This window comes from Malania oleifera, chromosome 9, assembly GCF_029873635.1.
Source record: "Malania oleifera isolate guangnan ecotype guangnan chromosome 9, ASM2987363v1, whole genome shotgun sequence".
In the NCBI taxonomy this organism is placed as follows: domain Eukaryota; kingdom Viridiplantae; phylum Streptophyta; class Magnoliopsida; order Santalales; family Ximeniaceae; genus Malania; species Malania oleifera.
The window spans coordinates 11,003,274-11,024,516 of NC_080425.1; the positions used below are offsets into that span (position 1 = coordinate 11,003,274).

Consider the following 21,243-nt stretch of genomic DNA (forward strand, 5'->3'; position numbering starts at 1 on the left):
GGAGAGAGAAGAGAGGAGAGCAATAGAGGAAGAGAAGAGAGTTAGAGAGAAGATGGGGAAAGGGAGAGAAAACAGAGATGAAAGGAGATGGAGAGAGGAGAGTTGAGAGAGTAAGAGAAGGAGGAATGGAGAGGGGGTGGTTCCTGTGAAGAGAGAAAAGAAAAGAAATATATAAGGGAGAAGGAGGCTAGAGCCCTATCCAGCGCACCTTTGGAGAGGGCACGGCTGCATGGCCGGGTCAAATCACTTTTTTTTTTTTCTTCATTTGTTTCTTCCTTTTTAATTTTCTATCTCTTAATGAACATGCCCGATTTTGACCATTCTAGATCTCGTATTTCTCAAAGCTTGAAACATAAAAGTCGTAGAGCACTTCCTCAACTTTTCCCAGAATTTTGAATCGTCTCGATCGGAGCTTGGATGAGAAAGTTACGCCCGGAATATGAAATAATCTTGCTTTTAGCTTCCAATAATTGCCCTACAATAAAAAAATACCAAAAATTTATAAATTATTCAATAAAACCCAAATATTATAAATATGATACAATGTTAAATTATTGAGAGTAATTAGATATTTAATTAAAAATATATGTCTTAATACATGAATTAAAATACCTAATTATACAATTTAAGCGCGTAATCATGTATCCCACATGATAGTACTCTTAGGGGTTTGATACCAATGTAAAGATCTTATGCCCAACGTGATGAGGTATTGTTTGCTTTAGCGAAATGACTTCATGTATTTGTCTTATAAAAGACGCCTCCAAGTAAGGTCCTATATGATACTACTTGGAAGGTGACTATGATACAAAATGTAATGGTCTTAAGATCAACTTCCTTGAAGTATTATCCATTTTGGTCTATTGACCTCACAAATTTATCTTATAAAAGGAGTTTTGTATGATTGGAACTCAAACTATCCTTAAAAGTTCAAAATTTCCCTCATATAGATCTGATACAGGACTGTGACAACGAACCAATTGGGTACTTGCCTTAATTCTATTATTGAACTTAAGTTATAGAGTTTAAACTAAACAACCTTTACTTTTAGGCTAAATATGCTCATTGTAGAAGATCAAGTGATTTCAAAATCACTGCTGAAGATCAAGAAAATTGATCCTGCTGAAGATCAGGAGAATTGATCCTGTTGTAACTGATAATGATGCAGTCAATGAATATCAAAATACTTCTTGAAGTTCAAGAATGAGGAGATATGATTCTAATGACTTCAAACTTGAATTTGAATGTTTAAACGTTACTGATAATTAGGAAATTAATTGTAAATGCGTTTATATATACTGCATGTAAGTTATAAACAAATTATGAGAAAAAATTTTAACTATGATTATAATTGAGTTAATACCTTATGTTCAAAAGGATTTGCTTCTTAAATGAACATGAAAATTGGATTTGAATTAATGACCTTCACTTAGTGAATTATTTTGAAATAAAAATAAAAAAAAATAAAAAATAAAATTGTCTTGGTCAATCCTATCCACCGGGCTAATCAAGTCAACCCGACCCGGTCGAAGGAAGTTCCCGTGGGGGGAGAACAAGTGAACAGCCCCAAGTCTGGCGTGGTGAGAAGAGGAAAAGATCCGCCAGGGTGGGAAGCTGGCCGCCGCAGATCACGTCATGGTGCTGTACCAGATACGGTACGTCTCTCTCTCTCTCTCTCTCTCTCTCTCTCAGCTTTTGTGCTTGTTTTCTTTTCTTGGTAGCCAAACAAGATCGAAGCCCCTCGTTTGTTTTCTTTTCCTATTGACCAAACGAGAGTAGGCTCTCTGATCGCAGTAACCTAAGAGGAATAGTCTCTTGGATCTCTTTTTTCTTCTCTTCCTCCCTACTGGCAAGCAATCCAAGATCGGGATTTTCTCAGTCTCTCTTGCCTAGTCTCTTGGCAAACAAACGATGTAAAGCCATTTGATTCGGACATACGTGCTGGAATCTCCTTGGATCTATTGGCTTTAGGCTCTTCTTGGTGGAATTTTCTTGGGGCCAAACAAGGTAAGGGCGTGTATCGGAATTTTCTTGGAAAACAAACGGACTAAAGTATTCATTGCCGTCGGATTCGTGTCTTACGCGGAGTATTTGGGTGTATTTAGTTGGATTTGAGTAGATTTATTCGAACCCCGATGGATCAACTTGGATGCATTTGGATATGAATCGACCCATTCGGAAATTCGGGTGGATCTTGGTTGGGTCCTCCACGCCCTCATTGGATCCTCAAACGGATCTTACTAACAGCTTAATTGGATCCGCTAGCTTTCTTTGGCGGACCTCATTTGGATCCACTAAATTTGCTACCAGCCTACCAGGTCAGCAATGCCTTAAGACTGCTCTAATTCAACATTTCAATCTTTTTTGTGCTTGAAATTTGTGATCTCCGTATCACGACATGATTGAAGATGTATACATGCTTTTGAATTTTGATTCCTAGGCTTATGAGATTCACGACTTCAACTATGCTAAAATAGAATAGCATGAATCAAAATGTGGCTAGGGAATACCTTATGATTTGTTTGGTTCTTTAGAATAGAATGAAGTGAAATTACTTTTATAATTTTATATTTTGTTTATATAATTTTTTATTCTATTTTACTTTTATTTTATTCTTGCATACTAAATATTGGATTATAGCTGATTGTATTCTTTTAGGTTTCTCATAAATCATTCACTCAAGCGTGATGTGCAAATTCAAAAGAGACATGAAAGAGCACGGGAAACGGAACACAATGTTTATAAAGTAATTGGAAACCATGTAATAGGCAATACACATTCACTCTACTCAAAAATTCTAAATTCATCTTCTTCAAACCCAGCTGACTCCTCTCTGTATTGCTGGAGCTGTCCCAAACCCAAACGTCCTCTTTCGAGTACCTCTGTGTCTTGTTGTGTCCAATTTTTTAGCACTAGCTTGGAATTTCCTAATTTATGTCAACATGAAATGTGTCTTTTTGGTTGTTATTGTATATTCTCTCCAGATGATTTGCCAAAATAAAGAATCCATCCTTGCTTTCCAGCAAAGTGAGCAAACGGACTTATCAGACTCATCAGACGAAGAAGATGAACATCTCAGGTGCTATCAGATTGTCCCAAGACCAGAATGTTCCCACAGTCAACCTATCAACAATGAGTGCTATCAGTAGCTTCAATAGAGGATGAAGTTCACAATCTTTATTCCATACAAGAATCACTATAAGTAGAATTCAAAAGGGGAGAATATGCATCACCATATGCTTTAATTTGGGTACTAACTGATAAGTACTCAAAACCAATTAAGGTCATGGCATTCTTTGATAGAGGAGCACCATGCAATTTCCTAAACTCAAGCATTCTTCCTAAAGATAAATGGAAGACATGCAACCAAGGATTCAAAGAAGTAGTGGAGAACATTTGGAGGTCAAATTAAAGAGTTTCCTGGTTTACATTAAACTTCATCGAGGATGCTTAATTAAAACCATATTCTTTGAATCAAATCTCCCTGACAAGGATCTACTTATTGGGTTTGATATCATCCAGTACTTTGAACAAAGTTTGGTGGACAAGACAAGGGCTAAAGTTTAGGTTCTATCTCTCGAAGTGGACCAAAACTCAAAATCTTTTCCACATCACCCAAACCTTGTAGAAATAAAAAAAATATCAGTTGATCCGCACGAGCTGTGCGAATAGTCACGGAGAATTTATGGAAGAACCCATAGTTCTTTGTGAGCCTTCCATTCAAGAAACACGAGAATATCAATCCAAAAAAGGCAAGCCACAAAAGAATGAATCTAGAACACTATCCATTAACCCAAAATAAATTATCCCAGTTGCAAGAAGAGGGATTAATTAAGCCCACCAAGTCACAATGAGCTTGTGAGACTTTCTATTTCAATAAGAGGGCCAAGCAGACAAAAGGTAAACTCAAACTTGTTATTAAGTATCAGCTTCTTAACCACTTCCTCTTGCAGATGATAAATTTTCATTGCCTAATTGGGCGAGTTTGTTCACAACTATCGGAGACCTATATCTTCTCAAAGTTTGTGTTGGAATTGGTGTATTCTTAAGAGGGGGGTGAATTAGAAATTTAAAATATTTTCTCCTAGGTCAATTCAAATTCCACAAACAGTATTGCACAAATCTAAGGTCTGTCTAAATACATACCAATTCAACAAATAAATTACTGAGCAGATATTAAAACAAATAAACTATTCTATGTAATTTACAATCATTCAAAATGTATATGTAAAATAATCAGAGCATTAAACAATAATATATAGGTGTGGAAAATAAATTGCGGAAATATCAAGTGCACACACGATATGTTATTGGGGTTCGGCCAATACTGCCTACGTCCTCGCCTCAAGCTCACAAGTAAGAGGATTCACTAAATTACTCACTTGTGGGTGGAGAGATACCGATTACAACACCTTACAGGATGGTGCACCTAGTTCTCCTAACCGGGTCTGAAACAGTTTGGTGTTGACCTAACCAAGTCTGAGCAATTTGGGACTATTCACTGTGCTAGTCTCCCTCTTCTGACCACTCGTTGGGAATACAACAGATAATCAAATAATTTTGTGTACAATAAAGATGCTTCTTACACTAAGTAGATATGTACCCAATGCTGCACAGAATACATTCACGTATGATATCACGTATGATATGAAAACAAGTTCAGTGTAAGTACGGTGATTTTCTCAAACTAATCTTTGAATAAAGATATTTATGATAAGTGCACTTCAAAGATTAACCCTAATAAAAATTTTCTCCAAAAAAATATTTTTCAATAAAAGAGTGTAGGAGAGAGAACCTAGGGCTTTTCCCTTCAAATGATCTTTGCCAAAATAATGATATATGATCTTTGATCTAAAACAGAGTATGCAATAAATATGTTCAAAGATCTCGAACCCTTAATAAATCTTCCCAACAATGATATTCAAATTTTATAACTATAAGCAAGGGTTATAGCTCAAAATAATTTTTGCAATGAAGCACAATGAGCTTTTGGAAATCTTTGCAATATTTGTGCAAAGATCCACAAGCTAGAAATACGTTTTCTCCAAAGATATTTATCAATGAAATATATGGAGAAACTTTGGATTTACTCTCAAAATATGATATGAAAAATAAATAAAATATGAGAATAAAAGATATTTGATTTGTAAAACAAATGCCCAAAAGAATGCTCAAAACAATACTCTCATGCAAGATTTATCAAAAGAATAATAAAAGAGAGTAAAAAATTAAGTATAAAATTTGAGAGAATTATTTGGTTAATCTAATCTCTAATTTGGAGTTATGAGGGAGTATATATAATTTTTACTCAAAATATAGCCGTTGGGGACATAGGAGGAATTTTGAGAAAAGTTTAATGATGTTTAGTTAAAAAATAACCTCGGCTTATCGTGGTAAAAATCTGGCAACTCGAGAGGTTTGGTCAACCAAGGGCAAAGGCTGGTTGACCAACTTATGTAAAAATTGAATTTTCAGTCCTAACTCAGTTGACCAAGAATCATGATGGTCGACCATCTTAGGGCGATTCTGAACCCTTTGTAGGTTCGGTCGACCGTGGCTTAGGTTCGGTTTGCCGAGACTTCATGGTCGGTCGACTGAAGTGGAAGGTGGAAAAGTCAAGTTTTTTACTTCGGTCGACCGTGGAAGCTATGTTATAATTTGGTCGGTCGACCGAGCCATGTTAATAGTTGACTTTTGACTTTTGACCTTGTTCGGTCGGCTGAGCTCTTTAAGTAGTAAATGGTTCGGTTGACCGAGGCTTCTCAGCACATGCTCCACGTGGCAGGTTCAGTCGACTGAGTCATTTAGTGCATAGGGGGTTGGTCGACCGAGGCTCTTTAACTAAGCAAAAAATCCAACGTTCGACCGAAGACTTTGTTTTTGCCTCGATTTTGACCCTAAAACTATTCCAAAAATCCTTGTTTGATTTTAGCTTTTTTATGAAAAGAATTTTCTGTGAAAGTTATGGTCCCTACGGTCAGACTATGGTCGTCCTGGGCTTGTCATCCACATCATGCATGTCATACATTACTACAGACCAAAATATAAAACACAATGCAATACAATTGAAAATAGATGTCTTTTTCTGTCTTACTCTTCAAACTTCATGAAATACACCAGGATGTATAATCTTGAGGTCTCTCTGGCTATTTTCCCTTTACCTTATGTGTATGTTAAGATATAGACTTGTTCACACACTAAATGTACACATGAGATAAAGACGCTTTGTCAGCATCAAAATAAGGATCGGACTCAAAAAGTCAACAGTTTGATCTTGAAGGAGACTTTTGGCAGTTAGGTATCCATCCAGAGGATCAGCCCAGGACAACATTATGTATTCCCAACTTCCATTATCAATGGACAATCATGCCATTTGACCCCATTTATCTTCGGGAAAGCAATGATCAAAATATGACTGTAGAGGTGGCCCAACTTACCGAATGTGTTGATGAATTGGAGGGATCACAAAGACATCAACAAAGTTCCATGTTGGAATTGTCAAAGTACTTTCACCATACCGTGGAGACCTTGCAGGCTTAGAAAGTTGATTTGATTGTGGGGATGAATGTGATGGTTCTTGCTATGGGAAACTCTTAACATTTCAAAGTTTAGTAGGACCAAGGTGTTAGAACCTAGGATGTATGGGGGTGCCCGTGATCCAAAGAGTTGGAGAACTTGTTTGATATGGAGCAGTACTTTTGTGCTATAAGGACGGACTCAGAACAAGAAAGTGAATACTGCAACTATGCACTTGATTAGTGATGCTAAACTATGGTGGTGTACCAAGTACGATGAAATTGAGAATGGACGCTGTGTTATTGATTGTTGGACATACTTGAAAAGAGAACTCAAGACCCATTTCCTTCTTGAGAACATTAAGTAAATGCTAGAAGAAAGCTGAGAGACCTCAAGCATAGTGGGTCAACTAAGGAATATATGAACAATTTTTTTACTTTGATGTTGGATATACGGGACATGTTAAAGAAGGACAAGTTCTATTTTCTTAAGGGGTTGAAATTGTGGGTAAGAAAAAAACTTCATAGATAAAGAGTTCAAGACTTGTCTACTACATAAGCTATCGTAGAACGCTTGACTAACTATGCTGGAGATAATTCTCCTTCGTCCAAAGAGAGCGGCGTGGGTGAAAATAGCGAAAAGTCTTTCAAGAAGGGAAAAACCCAAAAGTGGGGAAGTCGACAATAAGGCGCCAATTTCAAAGGAAGGTTCGTTGTCTCAAGTATCCAACACACCAAATGGTAGGGCTAAGATTTTATGCTTCTTATGTTGAGGCCATGACAAAGTTGCTGAATGCCCTTACAAGTCATGCAAGCTTCAAATGGAGAGTGTACTGGAGGATGATGAGGAAGAGGAGGATACCTTAAGGATGGGTGAAATGTAGCCAGTGAACGCATTGGATAGGTAGGCAAAAGATCCAAAAGTGACATAAGTAGAAGAGTTAATGTTTGTGGGCTTGAGGATCAATGGGAAAAGCATCCGTGGTATGGTTGATACCTACCTATAACTTTGTATCACAAACAAAAGCAAAGAGGCTCTACTTATCCTTGGAGAAGGATTCAGGACGCTTGAAAGCGGTTAACTATATAGCCTAGCTTACTATGGGAATAACCAAGCAAATCATTGTGAAGTTTGTGCATGACATGCGAATTTCACAATAGTGCCGCTAGATGACTTTCAAGTCATTTTGGGAATGAAATTCCTTAGGGAAACTAAAACAGTGACAATGCCTTTTGCTAGTTCCTTGTGTCTGGTGGGAGACTACCCTTGCATGGTACAAGCCTCACAACTTGCCTCCATGACAGGGTGTGGAGTATGAGATCGAGTTGTTCCTAGGAGTGAAGCCACTTGCTAAGGGGCCATATTAAGATGGCGCCTCTAGAGATAACAGAGCTAAGAAAGCAACTTGATGACTTGTTGGAAGCGGGATATATTCGTCCTTTTAAAGCATCGTTTGGAGCACCGGTGTTGTTTTAGAGGAAACACGATGGGAGCATGTGATGTGTAGACTATCGCGTGTTCAACAAGGTGACAGTGCGCAATAAGTATCTTATTTTGTTGATTGTCAAGTTGTATCTTATTCCATTGATTGTCGAGTTGTTTGTTTAGAAAAGTACTTCACCAAACTTGACTTGAGGTTAGGCTACTATTAGGTGAGAATAACACTGATAGGGATGAATTGAAGACGACTTGTGTGACGTGGTATAGGGCATATGAGCTCTTGGTGATGCCATTCGGGTTGATGAATGCGTTTGCGACATTCTGTGCCTTGATGAACTAAGTATTTCATGAGTACATTGAACAATTTGTTGTGGTATACTTGGATGATATTGTTGTCTACAGTTCCATTCTGGAGGAACATAGAAAGCATCTACGAAAGGTGTTCGATAAGTTGAAGGAGAACAGTTTGTATGTAAAGAAAGAGAAGTATTTTTTCACTTAGCGGAGCATAAAATTCCTTGGTCATGTGATTGAACAAGGTCATATTAGGATAGATATGGAGAAGGTGAGTCATTCATGAATGGAAGATCCCAATGATAGTGAAGGAGCTGCGTTCCTTTCTTGGTCTTGCCAGTTATTACAGGAAGCTCATAGAGGGATATTCGAGAATTGCTCCTTTTAAACTAAACTGCTAAACAAGGGTCAGGGGTGGAATTGGATAGAGAAGTGCTAGGGAGCTTTTGATGGCTTAAAGGATGCTATGATGAGATATCCGGTACTTACTCTTCTGGACATCAAGAAAACCTTCGAGGTACACACAGATGCATCAAACTATGACTTTGGAGGAATCTTGTTATAGGAGGGACATCCTATTGCGTATGAGAGGTGATTCATTGTCTTCGTGTGTGGCGACAGTATCTATTTGGGTCAAAGTTCGTGGTGAAAACGAATAACTCAGGTGTTAGTCATTTCTTTACACAATTGAAGCTATCACCCAAGCAGGGCCAATGGTAGAAATTCTTAGCAGAGTTTGATTTCTTATTTGAGCACAAGGTAGGGCGCATGAACCAAGTTATAGATGCACTGAGCAGGAAGGCAAAGTTGGTGGCCTACAAATGGTAACACAGTTTACATTGAGTACAATTACCACGACAATGAGGAGCACATTAAGGAGAACCTAGCCAAAGATCCAGTTACCCAAGACCTCTTGAAGTTGACAAAAGAGGGCAAAATATGTTGGTTCTGAATGGAAGACGGATTTCTGATGACCCATGGTAGTAAGTTCTTCATGCCATAAGCTAGGGATCTGAGGAAGACATTACTAAGAGAGTGTCATGATAATATATGGGTTGGGCATCCAAGATGGTAGTACTCTTTGACATTACTGAATCAGAGATATTATTGGCCGCATATGTGTGATAATGTGGTTGATTATACCCAAACTTGTCTCACTTGCCAACAAGACAAGGTGGAGCGGAAGAAAACCAAGATGCTCTCTTTGTCATTACCAAATGGTCTATAGACAAGGTGTTGCATCCACTCTTCATCACCAAATGGTCTATAGACTTCAAATTCATTCCTTTGATTTGACAACTCCTTAAGAAAACCAAGATGCACTCTTTGTCAATTATGATACCTCCCTTGTTCTAAGCCACGCCCATATTTTGAGGCAGTTACCTAGGGAAGAGCTACCCAAGCTCCTTTTAGAGTCCTAGTTCACAAAGTATGAAAAATTGCATCACATTTTCGAACTACTCATATTTAATGCCGTCTATTAAACCATGCAAAATGATGCTATTTATGTTTCCTTTCCAAAAGACCAGGAATGTACATCAAACTTAACTTCCTCACGCATCTTTTGTACCATGATGATTCAACCTCATTAGAATTCATCAACACCACCAGGAGAACCAAAAGTGATGATCAGGCCATTCTCTAATTTTATAGATCTGACTAATCCAACATCTCTGAAATCTGTCCCAATCCCATACTTCAAAGGAGATGGTCTTCCTGTCTACAACCCTATGACCAAAAGTGGTTATAAATGGTTTGATGTTAATTGCACATATGATGAATGCTTGAAGGACCCCATCTATGATTTTGAAGAAGAAAACATAGAAAGGAGGAGAAAGAAGAAAAGTGTCGAGAAAAAGCTTAAAAGAGATACGAAAATGGAGATCTAATGGTCAACTTGTTGAGAGAACCATTAGGCAAGTTTGACTATTATGTTCAGTATGGAGAGAAAATGGACATGATGATCATCCCTAGGTGAACATGTTGAGACCTTTAAACTATGATGGTCAATTCCCACCATTATAGTATAAAGATATGAGGAAGAACAAAAAATTCCTAGAAGGTCAGAGATCTAATTATCGTCAACTCGAATGGATCTACTAAACAAGTTTTTCTAGTGGAAGCAATTCTCAACTGACAATTAGAAAATGCCCTTGCGTGGAACCAGGGGAATACCTAGAGAGAGAGGAGAACTTCTTATAAGTGACACTAAGTTCTCGCTTGCACTATGTTCTAGCTATAGCTCTCCTTATATAGAGGAGTAAGGGTGTTGGAATTGGTGTGATCCCAAGAGGAGGGGGGGGTGGTGAATTGGGTTTTAAAATATTTTTCGCTAATTTAAACAATTACGCCAATTCACCACAGTTCATATCCCATTCAATATTGAAAACGGGCATGTACAACGATTAAGTTATCAGTGTGTGCATACATACACTTGTGCTGCATATCTTGTTTAAATTAGTTTTGTGTGCATGTAAGATGGTTAGAACAGAACATGTACAAGCATACACATACTGAAATTTAAGTGTAGGAATTTAAATAAGATAAAGAGAGAATGACACAGAGATTTGTTAACGAGATTCGGCCAATACTGCCTACGTCCCCGCCTTGGGCATATTCCCCAAGGATTCCACTATACTTGCTCACTTAACCGGGCGGAGCAGAAGCCATTTACATCCTCTCCTTACAGGGTGAGGAAAACCTCAACTCAATTACTAGGCTGAACCGAACTAGTCTCACCTACGGGGCTGAGACTCCCTAGTTCAATTTTGGGTTGAACCGAACCGGTCTCATTTACGGGACTGAGACTCCCTAGTTCAATTGACAGGCTGAATCCAACCATTACATGGAAAATATTTTTGTACATGAAAATGCTTCTGAAAATATAAGTTAAGATGTACACGTTTAAGCTCAAATAAATGCACTCTAATATGATATGCAATAATGCTCAGTAGAGTAAGGGTGTTTATCTAAATAATATTTTGCAATCTTTGAAAAGAATGTATATAATAAAGAGCTTCAAAGATTTAAACCCTACAAAAGATTTTCTCCAAATAATATTTTTCAAGAATGAACTGGGGAATCTAGGGTTTTAGTTTCAAATAATTTTGCACAACAAAACAAAATACAAACATTTTAAAACTATATGTGCAAATCAAAATGAATACCCAAAATAAAATGTTCTTTTCAAAAAGATTTTCAAAATAATGAGTGGAAGAGAACGGAGAGCATAAAATATAACCCCATAAAAGATTTTGCAATAAAAACAAGTTTTGGGGGAACTTTGATTAGGATAAAAATTAGAGAGAAAATGAGCTAATCAAAGTTGTTAATCTTGGCTTATGAAGGGGTATATATAGACTTAGGGAAATTTTTTATCATTGGGGACACGCTGGGTATTATTAGAAAAGTTTAATTAATTTTTAACTCTAATTATCCTAGTTAAAAAATTACAACCTTAGAGTTTTGGTCGCCCGAGCTATAGGTTTGGTCGCCCGAACACTTACAAAGAGAAAAGACATTTTGAAGTTCGGGTGCTCGAGTCTGGGTTCGGTCGGTTGAATAAAAGACAGAATGTTTCTGTTCGCGGTTTGGGTGCCCGAAGCTAAGTTTGGTTTACTGAACCCACGTGTTCGGTCGCCTGAGGCCATTTTGAACGTGAAGTTCGGTCGCCTAGGGACGCTTAGTTCAATTTGGTTTAGTCGCCTGAACCAAGTCAAACTTTTGACCGGTCAGCTGTTTGGTTGACCGAGGCAATTTGGCTTGCCTAGGTTCGGTCGCCCGAAACCTCACAAAAATGCCCTATTTGGTCTCTTGAACCTATTCAACCATGTGTGAACCTCACCCCTAAGATGGGATCTGACCAACTGGTATGTGGATCCTATTATGAATTCAAGCCAATCAACCCACTGTTCCTCAGTTTTGAAGAATAGAAACCAATCTTCAGATAACTGTTTCACTGAGGTCTTTGCCTTTGGTTCGTGATGAATGCATATGTCCATGGTTTATGGAGAATCATATACCAATATAGTAGGTTCTAGGTGGACACCAAAACAGAAGAAAAGTCATTTTTGGGAAAGTAAGGCAGGACAATGTGGGACCTAGAGACCCATTAATGTAAGGATAAAGTGGATGCCAGTCCAAATATTTCAATAGGGTATTTACTAATCTGTATTTGAAAGGAGGACGGATTGGAGACCTTGGATCATTTTGTTGTTCCTTTTCTCAATAGGGTGGCAAAGGGTATTGTCTTGGATCTCACAAGAAGGCTCTAAACCTATTTTATGAGATTGGGTGAATTCGAAGAGGATGAGGATGTCATAACAGAAAGGACTTGAAGATTGGTTTGTCTTGAGAGAAAGTCACTTGGGATATTGTGCTTCCCTTTGATGTGTTTCACCTCGAACTTATATAGTGAGAATTAGTTTGCCTATTTGAGTTGTCCTTGCAAATGGATCTTTTGCTTGATTTGTATCATCTTTGGAAAAGATGACATGTCCATCTCGACTGTAAAGTTGTGTCCAATTAGATGGAATTCTAACTTTTCAATTTCTCTTTTAACCACCAAAATCTCTTTGAATGTGGAGTGATAATGTGATTCAAACTCTTTGAATGCTCCACTCTTGTAGTCGCAAACATGTCTAGTCCCGTCATTCTTTTCTTCTATTAAAGTTGCACCTTAGTAATTATCACTTGCGTCAGTATGCAAAATTCTTCTGCCTTTGTTAGGATTTCGAAGTGTTGGCAACTTTATAGCCAAATCATTAAGTGACTTTACCCACTGTGAGTGTTTGGGTTCCCAAGGAGGGATGTCTTTCTTTTTTAAGAGTTGATGAAGTAGTGCTCTCTAAACTGTCAGTTTTGGGACAAAGTTTGATATGTAATTGAATATACCAAGAAATTGGTATAGTTGCTTTGTTGTCATCTGTTTATCTGGGAAGGTGCTGAGTTGTGACGCAATGTGTGGCCGTAATTAATATAAACTTGGCTAATTTTCATTTCAAGGAAATCAATAGCTTCCACCCCAATTATTATTATTATGTTTTTTTTTTCCAAGACAATGTAATCCCATAGCGTGTGATTATCTCCTTAAACTGATTTAATAGTTCTACATGTGACGCCATATGCTTTGAAAAAAGGAGGATGTCATCAACATAAATCAAGACATGGGGAAAGATAGGCTGTCATATCTTGATCATTGCTTTCTAGAAGAGAGATGAGGTCGCTTTAAGCCAAAATGGATGACTGTCCATTGATAATGGAAGTTGGGGATGCAAATTGTTGTCTTGGACCAATCCTCTGGATTCAATTGTGAGAAGCCTACTTTGCTAAGATATGGACCTTTGATAGTTGTGAGGGCAGATTGGCCTGATTAGGCTATGAAAATTTATCATCTGCAAGAAAGTGGTTAAGAGGCTGATAATTAATGACAAGTCTAAGTTTACCTCTTGTCTGCTTGGCCCTCTTGTTGACATAAAAAGCCTCACAAGCCCATTGTGACTTGGTGGGCTTAATTAATCCTTCTTCTTGCAGTTGGGATAATTCATTTTGGGCCAATGAGTAGTGTTCTGGATTCATTCCTTTGTGGGTAGCCTTTGTTGGATTGATATCCTAGTTTTTCTTGAATGGAAGGCTAACAAAGAACTCTAGGTTCTTCTATAATGACTTTGAACACTTCTTTAGGAATTCTCTCTGACTATCTGCACAACTCGTGTGGATCAACTAGTTTTTTATTTCTTCCAAGGTTTAGGTGATGTAGAAAAGGGGAGTTTTGGTCCACTGCAAGATATACGACTTGCTTTAGCCCTTGCCTTAAAATTTGTTCAAGTCTTAGATGACCCAATAAGTAGATCCTTGTCAAGGAGATTTGATCCAAAGAATGCAGCGTTAATTAAGCATCCTAGATGAAGCTTAATGTAAATTGGGACACTCTTTAATTGACCTCAAAATGTTCTCTTTTTTGCTGCTTTGAATCCTTCGTCGCATGAATTCAATTTACTTTTTTGGAATAATGCTTGGGTTTAGAAAAACTGCACGTTGCTCCTGTATCAAAGAATGCAAGGACCTTAATTGGTTTTGAGTGCTTATTAGTTAATACTCGAGCTAGAGCAGATGGTGATGCATGGTCCTTTTGAATTGTGCTGACAGTGATTCTTGTATGAAACAAGATTGTGAACTTCATCCCCTGTTAAGGCTACTGGATAGCACTTATTATTGATAGGTTGAATGTGGGAACATTTTGGTCTTGGGACAATCTGATGACACTTGAGATCTTCATTTTCTTCGTCTAAAGAGTTTGATACTGTTTGCTCACTTTGTTGGAAAGTAAGGATGAATTCTTCGTTTTAGCTTTCGCCCAAAAAGAATATAGATTCAATGTTATCATTTGAATCCCAGTCCGAGACTTTATGCAACATCTGGATTAGCTTGACTCTATTTTGACCTCTAAGGACATTTCTTTCCATAATGACCCTTTTGGTTACAGATGTAACATTGGTGATCTTTTAGGTCATTCCTGTGCTTCTTTTTCCTTAGATATTTCCATTTTTACTCTGTGTGCTTGGATCTTCTAGATTTTCTAGGAAGATAGAAGTCTTTTGCCTTCTCTGCCAAACAAGAGCACTGCTCATCTCCTTTGCACTTGATAAGAAAGGACCCTTTCTTTTGCATCCTTCAGTTATTTTCATGCTTGCTTTCTCTACTTTTCTATAGATGCCATGTATCACGGACCCCCAAAATGGGACTCAAGTAAGGGCTGTGTGGCACTCGTTGAGAGCTCTCCCTCGACAAGTCAGCCAACTCTCACACGTTCAAGCCTGCAAGCACGAGCACCAGGTGAGTCTCAATACTCAAGGAAAACAAGGAACAATAGGATTTCACATGAGCAATACATTCTTATACACCGAATAAGACTATAACAATCAGAGACATCATAATCCAAGGCAACAGAACACCACAATGAAAAGAACTACTTGTATTATTCATCTACAAGAGAATCACCATACAAGCGATAACACAGATATTCATATATTCATTCCAAATCCCTGAAGAATACAATTATAGCAGTATCTCACTCCCCATTTTTCCCATTACATTGTCACACCCTAACATCTTCCCCACTCAATTTATCGACGTCCTCGTCGATGTGTTGTAGACGACCTTCTCACTCTTCTGATGTCGATGTAGATGTTGTTCACTACGAATTTCTGAAATCTTCAATCTTCTGTATGGCATGCTGAAGGTTGTCTGCTGTTTCCCAACTATTCTCTTCTTCCCCCAGTCCTAACCACTGAACCAGAAATTGTTGTTGGTGACGACCTTCTAGATTGATGACTCTGTCTGCAATGATCTCCTGGACTTCTTTGGTGACAGGATGCCTTCTGGAAATTGCTGATCTCCTTAATTTTTGTCGGTGCGGATCTGCTTCATTTGTGTGGAATGGCTTTAAATTGCTTACATGAAACACGGGATGGACTGGACGTCTGTGGCTTTTCATCCACTCAGGTTGCTCAAGCCGATAAGATGCATGTCCCACCTTTTCGATTACTTTGATTGGACCTTCGTAACGATGTAACAGCCTTTTATCCTTGCCACGAAGAAAGCGAAATGTCTCCGGCGGCACTTTTACGAGAACCAGATCTCCAGCTTCAAATTGTTGTGGTCGTCTCCCTTTGTCAGCCCATTTCTTCATGTGCTTTGATGCTTTTTCTAACTGAGCTCAGGTGACTTCGATGTTTTGCAACCAATTTTTCGTGAATTGGTAGGCTTTTGGGCAATTTCCTTTGTACGGACCATCCAGAGTGTGTGGGAGAGTCGGTTGTTGACCTGTCACAATCTCAAAAGGGCTTTTATTAGTTGCAGAAGATTTCATAGAGTTAAAACAAAATTGTGCTGTGTCCAGTAAAGTAACCCAATTCTTCTGATTGGAGTGAACAAAATGTCGTAAGTATTCTTCCAGCATCCCATTAAAACGTTCAGTTTGACCATCTGTCTGTGGGTGATAGCTCGTGGAAAGATTAAGGTTTGAACCCATCAAGCGAAAGAGTTCACCCCAAAATCCCCCCGTGAATCTAACATCCCTATCACTAATTAAGCTTTTTGGAACACCCCAATATTTCACCTCATGCTTGAAGAATAACTGAGCTGTCTTCTCTGCTGAACACGGCTTTGAGACTGGTACGAAAGTTGCATACTTTGAGAACTGGTCAATCACCACCAAATTGTGTCAAACTCCTCTACTTTTGGCAACGAGGAAATAAAATCCAAAGAGACACTCTCCCATGGCCTAGCAGGAACTAGCAATGGCTCCAATAAACCTGAAGTCTTCTTTCTTTCTACCTTGTCTTGTTGACAGATCAAGCACGTTTTAGTATAACTCATCTCATCATCTTGCATATTCGGCCAATAGTACCCCTGTGTAATCAAAGCATGAGTTCTTCGCCATCCCGGATGACCAGCCCATAACGTATCATGACACTCTTTCAGTAAGGTTTTCCTCAAGTTTCTAGCTTTAGGCACATAGACTCTCCTGCCTTTAGTCATTATCAGTCCATCTTCTACCCAGAATTGTCGTGTCTTCCCTTGGTCTATTAGTTTGCTTAGTGACTGCGCCTGCTGGTCTGTACTTAAATGTTCCTTGATATGATTCTTCAAAGGTAGCGCCACCTTACTAGTTGATAGATGATTGATGATTTTCAATGCTGCCAATTCAGTTTTTCTACTTAAAGCGTCGACCACTTCATTCGTCTTCCCCACTTTATATTCAAAAGTAAAATCAAATTCAGCTAGCTTCTCCTGCCAACGGGCTTGTTTTGACGTTAGTCCAGGTTGTGACAAAAAATGAGTAATTGCTACATTATCGGTTTTTACCACAAATTTGGACCCCAAGATAGTGCCTCCACACCCGAAGATAGTGTACCACTGCGAGAAGCTCCTTCTCTTGTGCTGTATAGTTCCGTTCGGCACCCGACAATTTTCTACTTTCAAAAGCAACTGGATGCCCTTCCTGCAAGAGAACTCCCCCTAATGCAAAGTCTGAGGCATCTACTTGCACTTCAAATGGTTTTGTCACATCAGGAAAGATTAGCACAGGATCTCTTACAATCTTTTTCTTTAATTCAACAAATGCTGATTGGCACTCTTCTGACCACCCCCATGGTACCCCCTTCCTTAGTAAATTCGTTAACAATACAACTCTTCTAGAGTACCCCTCTATAAACTTTCGGTAGTAGTTGGCTAGACCCAAGAAAGATCGCAGTTCTCTAACGAATGTAGGTGCTCGCTACTCCTTGATAGTTTTTACTTTAGCTGAATCCATCCGAATTTGGCCCTCCTCAATGATATGCCCCAAGAATTTAATACGCTTTTGAGCGAAAGCACACTTCTCCCCTTTTACATATAACTGATTTTCTTTGAGTTTTTGAAAAACCTTTCGAAGATGATCTTTATGTTCTTCTAAGGATGCGCTGAAAACCAGTATGTCATCAAGGTAAACAACCACAAACTGATCAAGGTAGTCCCGAAAAACCTGATTCATTAGAGAACAAAAGGTAGCGGGTGCATTTGTTAGCCCAAAAGGCATGACAAGGAATTCAAATGCTCTATACCGTGTGACACAAGTGGTCTTCGGTTCATCTCCCTCGACAATGCGCACTTGATGATATCCCGACCTCAAGTCCAGTTTCGTGAAATATCTAGCTGTACTTAACTGGTCAAAAATATCAGCAATCAGTGGAATGGGATACTTGTTGCGCACGGTCACCTTATTAAGAGCCCGATAATCTATACACAAGCGCAAACTACCATCTTGTTTCTTCTGAAATAACACTGGGGCCCCAAAAGGTGCTTTTGAAGGCCGGATGAACCCTGTTGCAATAAGATCATTCAGTTGCCTTCTAAGTTCAGCTAATTCAGGCGGCGCCATTCGATAAGGGGCACGTGCTGGTGGCTTTACTCCTGGCAAAAGTTCAATTTCGTAGTCAATCTGTCGTCGAGGTGGTAAAACCCTCGGTAGCTGTTCCGGGATCACCTCCTTGAACTTTTCTAAAACTTCCTTAATCTCAAGTGGATATTTCCCTCCTTCTGCATCTTCTGAGACTATTGGTAGAACCACGAAAGAAGACACTCCCCTTTTTACTCCCTTTTTGAATTGAAGGGCTGAAAGCAACTTCCTGTCATCGAAATTGTTGTAGGCTGCGGGGACCGCACAAGGTGCACTTCCCATTATCACAAGACAATCTGCAGCTGGGATCGGCATTGAGCGTGTCACTTTAAGAAAATCCATCCCCAATATCACATCAAAGTTGTCAAGGGGTGCCACAGTGAAATCAACTGTTCCAGACCATGATCCCATTTGGCATGCCACTTTAGGTACCACCCCCACTGTGGTTAATGCTGGAGAATTCACTGCTTTTATCTTGCCCACATCTTTATCTACTTGCAATTCTAACCGTTGAGCTTCAGAATCAGCAATGAAATTATGGGTGGCCCCTGTATCAATCATGGCCCTGATTTTCTTTCCATTCAAAAGTAGATCCACATACATTAGTCCCTTCTCCTGAGACTTGTTGTTAATTACTTGACGCTCTAATGCCCCCAAAAATCTCAAGGCTCCCACCATATTCGGTTGTTCTTCTGGAATTGCTGTCGAGGTTTCGGTTTCCCCTCGAAGGGCCTTTATAGCATTCAAAGCCTTACGATCAGGGCACTCCGCCACTCGATGTGGTCCCATGCAAAGAAAACAAGAGATCGGTCGACGCTCTCCACCCCCCATTCGTCCGCCCCTCCACTCCCTATTCATGGGCGCTCTTTTATCTTTCCAAGAACTATTTGTCTCCCTATCCCTTCCCCCATTTGTGGGCTTATAGACTTTGTTGGGACGGGAATCATTATTGGCGGATGTAGGGAAATTTCGCTTCCCAGAATTATCTGAAAAATCATCCAACCGCTCAGCAGCAGCGAGGGCAGAAGAGAGATCACCAGCACCTTGCCGACGTATTTCATTTCTTGGCCATGTCTTCAAACCCCGAAGAAAATGAATTAGTTTATCCGATTCAGTCATGTCTACAATGTTCAACATCAAGGCTTGATATTCCCTTACATAACTCCTTAATGAGCCCGTCTGTTGCAATTCCATTATTTTGCACTTTGCTATATACTCCACATTTTCTGGATAGAATTGGGTCTTCAACGCCTGTTTCAACCTCTCCCATGTGTTAATGACACATCTATTGTGCTGAATATCATTCCATTTAGTTCTCCACCACAATTTTGCATCCCCAACCAGGTATACCGTTGCCATATTGACCCGGTCCACTTCTAAATCCACTCGGGAGCACGTGAAGTAGTGTTCCATATCAAAGAAGAAATTGTCTAGCTCCTTTGCATCTCGTGTACCCCCAAAACTTTTAGGTTCTGGTACCTTCCATCGAGAACTCTCATTTGGATGTGCAACTAGCCATCGGGCTAACTGTGCCACTGCATTCACTTTCGCAGTGATCTCTTGTAAATCCCTCTGGACTTGGACCACCGCACTTTGGACATTGCCCATCTCCTTCAAATCTTCCTTCAAAGCAGTAATGGACACTTTAACATCTTCTGTAAGAAAATCAAGATTTTCCGTTAGCTCCCTTAAGGAGGCCTCAAGCTCTATTGGCTCTCCCCGTTGGGACGAAAGAGATGGCAATATGCCCTCAATATGTTGTAGCCTGCTCTCAAAGGCTTCCAACTGCTCGATACTCTTCTGGAAGGCCTCAAGCTCTTTTGGCCGTTTCTCCAGGGATTTCACACTTGGAATGAATTTTTCAAGTTCCTCAAGTCTCTCTACGACTTTTGATACCCCATAGAGATTTTCTCTAGGGTTTTCTTCGGCGGCCTCAAGCTCTGTTGACACGCCTTTCTCTTTTATCAATGTTGCCACCAACCCTTGGAGGTCACCGCACGTTGTCTACAGGGTTGCAACTTTTGTCTCAAGCGTCTCAATGCGCTTTACTCTTCCTGACTTATTTCTCATAATCCCACGCAAGGTGCTCGCACACACTGTGCTCTGATACCAACTGTCACGGACCCCCAAAATGGGACTCAAGTAAGGGCCGTGCGGCACTCGTTGAGAGCTCTCCCCCGACAAGTCAGCCAACTCTCACACGTTCAAGCCTGCAAGCACGAGCACCAGGTGAGTCTCAATACTCAAGGAAAACAAGGAACAATAGGATTTCACATGAGCAATATATTCTTATACACCGAATAAGACTATAACAATCAGAGACATCATAATCTAAGGCAACAGAACACCACAATGAAAAGAACTACTTGTATTATTCATCTACAAGAGAATCACCATACAAGCGATAACACAGATATTCATATATTCATTCCAAATCCCTGAAGAATACAATTATAGCAGTATCTCACTCCCTCTTTTCCCCATTACATTGTCACACCCTAACACCATGCATTTTGCAGAGTGCATCCAAATTCACGAAAACACTTTGATAGTGCTTGACAAGGGAAGTGGTCTCAAGTATTTTTCAACTCATTTGGAGCTTTTGGAGAACTTCTTCTCCTAATGGATCAGATAGACTGTTGAGATATGCCTCTTTGAGATTAATATCATCTGGTTTGCAGAGAGTATAGTATCTCTCTAAGATGAGATTATAATGCTTCCCAAGATCCCTTCCTCTGAGCAAACAATATTTGATCTTCATATATTCTTCCTTGGCTCAGGTAAGATGGTCTTTTGCTCCACAAAATTCTTCAAAGATTGTGGAGATGAAGATATCAAGATTTAAAACTTGTGATATTTGTAATTGTTGGTAGTCTCTAAGATTTATCATCCAAATTATGAGTCTACCAATGAACTTTGCGACAACCCTTTGAATGACAACTTTTTAGTGTGATGCCTTCATTAATTTCGTTGTGCACCAGGTATGGAACTTAAGGATTTTATTTTTTTAATTGATTTGGTGGAATTTCTTCTAATGGGATGGTTAGTCCATT

General features: G+C 39.3%; 1 long non-coding RNA gene across 2 annotated transcripts in view; it reads left to right on the top strand.

Annotated features, from left to right (window-relative positions):
• Positions 1 to 1,500: 1,500 nt before the first annotated feature.
• Positions 1,501 to 21,243, top strand: part of LOC131164110 (uncharacterized) — a 28,125-nt gene continuing 8,382 nt past the window's right edge. Inside the window, exon 1 of one of the 2 annotated variants that reach the window (XR_009139211.1) lies at positions 1,501 to 1,655. This is a non-coding gene — a long non-coding RNA (uncharacterized LOC131164110). The remainder of the gene's footprint in view (positions 1,656 to 21,243) is intronic. The other variant, XR_009139212.1, reaches the window with a different exon arrangement.